The 4471-nt window shown below is 40.3% G+C and overlaps 1 long non-coding RNA gene across 1 annotated transcript; it reads left to right on the forward strand.

Annotated features, from left to right (window-relative positions):
• Window positions 1-1817: 1817 nt before the first annotated feature.
• LOC130285447 (uncharacterized) lies at window positions 1818-3737 on the forward strand. Its single transcript, XR_008847332.1, has 3 exons — window positions 1818-1919; window positions 3162-3247; window positions 3447-3737. It is a non-coding gene; the product is annotated as an uncharacterized LOC130285447 (long non-coding RNA).
• The last annotated feature ends 734 nt before the right edge of the window (window positions 3738-4471 follow it).

Here is a 4471-nt window from a genome sequence, read left to right on the forward strand (position 1 = left end):
TAATCTCTTATATAGTCTGTAGTGTAATGATGGGGGTTGTTGTCAGTCACCTGATATAACTGTATGTAATCACTTATATGGTCTGTAGTGGTAATGATGGGGGTTGTTGTCAGTCACCTGATATAACTGTATGTAATCTCTTATATGGTCTGTAGTGTAATGATGGGGGTTGTTGTCCATCACCTGATATAACTGTATGTAATCTCTTATATGGTCTGTAGTGGTAATGATGGGAGTTGTTGTCAGTCACCTGATATAACTGTATGTAATCTCTTATATGGTCTGTAGTGTAATGATGGGGGTTGTTGTCAGTCACCTGATATAACTGTATGTAATCTCTTATATTGTCTGTAGTGGTAATGATGGGGGTTGTTGTCAGTCACCTGATATAACTGTATGTAATCTCTTATATGGTCTGTAGTGGTAATGATGGGGGTTGTTGTCAGTCACCTGATATAACTGTATGTAATCACTTATATGGTCTGTAGTGTAATGATGGGGGTTGTTGTCAGTCACCTGATATAACTGTATATAATCTCTTATATGGTCTGTAGTGGTAATGATGGGGGTTGTTGTCCTGATATAACTGTATGTAATCTCTTATATGGTCTGTAGTGGTAATGATGGGGGTTGTTGTCAGTCACCTGATATAACTGTATGTAATCTCTTATATGGTCTGTAGTGGTAATGATGGGGGTTGTTGTCCTGATATAACTGTATGTAATCTCTTATATGGTCTGTAGTGTAATGATGGGGGTTGTTGTCAGTCACCTGATATAACTGTATGTAATCACTTATATGGTCTGTAGTGTAATGATGGGGGTTGTTGTCACCTGATATAACTGTATGTAATCACTTATATGGTCTGTAGTGTAATGATGGGGGTTGTTGTCAGTCACCTGATATAACTGTATGTAATCACTTATATGGTCTGTAGTGTAATGATGGGGGTTGTTGTCACCTGATATAACTGTATATAATCTCTTATATGGTCTGTAGTGTAATGATGGGGGTTGTTGTCAGTCACCTGATATAACTGTATGTAATCTCTTATATGGTCTGTAGTGGTAATGATGGGGGTTGTTGTCACCTGATATAACTGTATGTAATCTCTTATATGGTCTGTAGTGTTAATGATGGGGGTTGTTGTCACCTGATATAACTGTATGTAATCTCTTATATAGTCTGTAGTGTAATGATGGGGGTTGTTGTCACCTGATATAACTGTATATAATCTCTTATATGGTCTGTAGTGTAATGATGGGGGTTGTTGTCAGTCACCTGATATCTGTATGTAATCTCTTATATGGTCTGTAGTGTAATGATGAGGGTTGTTGTCAGTCACCTGATATAACTGTATGTAATCACTTATATGGTCTGTAGTGTTAATGATGGGGGTTGTTGTCACCTGATATAACTGTATGTAATCTCTTATATAGTCTGTAGTGTAATGATGGGGGTTGTTGTCAGTCACCTGATATAACTGTATGTAATCTCTTATATGGTCTGTAGTGTAATGATGGGGGTTGTTGTCAGTCAGTATAGGACGTCCTAGGTGACAGACTGACATTATTGCTGTTAGGCTTCTTTCACACCACCATTCGGATATGGCAATCTGATACCCTTCAGGGAAGCTGGGGAGAATAGCGGGAGGAAAAATAATCATGCAACTTTTTTTTTCCCGATACCCCCGTCGAAAAACAACGGTGCCTGATGGACCCCATAACAGTAAATGGGATCTGCCGGGACCTGTTGTTTCCCCTTGTGCCCGGTCAAAAAAAAAAACCTCCGTTAAAGCACAAAAAAAAAAAAAGGGCCTGACGGACATTTTCTGCTACAGATTTCAATGTAAATAAAATGACTGAAAACAGCTTCAAATCCTGCGCAGAATACTGCATGTGTGAATAGACCCTAAAGAGGTATTCTCATTCTGAGTGGTTAGGGTGTGGCTGAGGGCGTGGTTAGGGGCGTGGCTGTGGTTACAGGGCGTGACTTGTCCCTCTTTGCTCTTAGCAAAAGTTGGGAGGTATGTTACTAACCCGACCATATAACCTTACTAAACCACTAACCCTGACTGTACTAAACTTAACATACTAACCATCACACTACTAACCCTAACCTTACTAAGCCTAACCTTACTAAGCCTAACCTAGTAACCCTAAGCATATAACCTTAACCTTACTAACCCTACTAACCCTAACCTTACTAACCCTAACCTTACTAACCCTACTAACCCTAACCTTACTAACCCTACTAACCCTAACCTTACTAACCCTACTAACCCTAACCTTACTAACCCTACTAACCCTAACCTTACTAACCCTACTAACCCTAACCTTACTAACCCTAACCTTACTAACCCTACTAACCCTAACCTTACTAACCCTAACCTTACTAACCCTACTAACCCTAACCTTACTAACCCTACTAACCCTAACCTTACTAACCCTAACCTGACATACCTTACTAAACCTAACCATATAATCCTAACCCTACTAAACTTGATTTACCAACCCTGAGCCTACCAACCCTAACCTTTCCTAACCGTATAATCTTAACCCTGCAAAACCCAATCTACCAACACTAACCCTAACCTTACTTAACTTAAAATTCTAACCCTAACCTTACTAAACCTAATCTACTAACCCTGATCTATTAATCCTAACAACCCTAACTTTACTCAACTGGTGCCAGAAAGTTAAACAGATTTGTAAATGACTTCTATTAAAAAATCTTAATCCTTCCAGTACATTTTAGGGGCTGTATGCTCCAGAGGAAATTCTTTACTTTTTAGATTTCTCTGATGTCATGACCACAGTGCTCTCTGCTGACCTCTGCTGTCCATTTTAGGAACTGTCCAGAGCAGGAGAAAATCCCCATAGCAAACATATGCTGCTCTTGTCAGTTCCTAAAATGGACAGCAGAGGTCAGCAGAGAGCACTGTGGTCAAGACATCAGAGAAATCTAAAAAGATAAGCATTTCCTCTGTAGTGTACAGCCCCTAAAAAGTACTGGAAGGATTAATATTTTTTAATAGAAGTAATTTACAAATCTGTTTAACTTTCCGGCACCAGTTGATTTAAAAAAAAACTAAAGTTTTCAATGGGAGTACCCCTTTAACCCTAATGTTTCTAACTCTACCAACCCTACTATCCCTGGAGTGGAGGCTCATCACTGCAGCTGCCATACTGAAATAGAAATAAATATGCCTGAAAAATTCCCATGCCTACCACATCAGCTAAAACAGGTAAGCACAAAGCATGCACAAGAACCTCTACATTATTCTCTAATAATAGCCTGTGCTGCACTTTATATGCAAAAAATTATAATAATAAAAAATATTATTATTATTGTTATTCCCGGAGTGCCTCTTTAACATAGAGGTGTGATCTGTAATTAAATGCTTTTCTTTCCACCAATTTCATTTTCCACCTTTGTATTCACAGGGCCCAGCATTTTTTTTTCTTTCCGGTAAACATACTAGTGACAACTAAGGGGTTAACCTCTTCCCTTTTAAGTAAACCCGACAGGACAAATTCCATGCGATGACGAATGAGAATTTCCCCCTGTCCCGCCAGCAATGTGTCGCCCTCCTATTTATTCCGCCTTTGCTGCCTCTCACAATAAACGATCCTTTAAATTTTTATGTATTTATGTAAAATTATTTCGACAAGGCGGCACCGCGCAGATGAGGTCCTATTTGCATAGTTACACTGTAAATCCCGCATTCGCATTTTGATCTTTCTATAAGGTAGACGGGGACTGCGCCGAGTTATGATCGGCCTAGACCGCCCCTTACGGAATTATTTATAGCCCCTCTTCTCTTGCAGAGTCAGAGTCACATTAACCCCCCCATGATTGGCCGCAAGAAAAGGGAAGGTGGGGGGGTAGTGCTCGAGAAATATTTAGTGGTAAAGAGAATATTCAGAGACTATTGTGTCTGTCTATGCCAGTGTTTCCCAAGCAGGGTGCCACCAAGCATGCTGGGAGTTGGAGTTTTGCAACAGCTGGAGGCACCCTGCTTGGGAAACACCAGTCTCTGGGCACTGTCTGTATCAGCAGACATATCGTCAGCCAGCAACTGGGAACATTCATGCTTCAGAGTTCCTCTGCGGAAATTACGTTGCAGCAGCCTTCCATTGTTTTCAATGGGATTCTGCTACACCATTCAAATTATGAAAATTCTGCGGCAGACGCTTAGCTGCCGAAATTTGGGACCCCAGAGCTGCCGAAATTTGGGACCCCAGACTCTACCAAAAGATTGAATGTGTTCATACTTTCGGCGGAATCCGGATGTATATGCATTGTCATCTATTGAGGCATTTCCGAGCAGTTTGTTCTGCCAGCGCCCCCTACCGATGGAATATCTCCGTAGTGTGAAGGAGGCCTAAAGTGTTATCTATCTATCTCATATCTATCTATCTCATATCTATCTCATATCTATCTATCTCAAATCTATCTATCTATCTCA

This window comes from Hyla sarda, chromosome 8, assembly GCF_029499605.1.
Source record: "Hyla sarda isolate aHylSar1 chromosome 8, aHylSar1.hap1, whole genome shotgun sequence".
In the NCBI taxonomy this organism is placed as follows: domain Eukaryota; kingdom Metazoa; phylum Chordata; class Amphibia; order Anura; family Hylidae; genus Hyla; species Hyla sarda.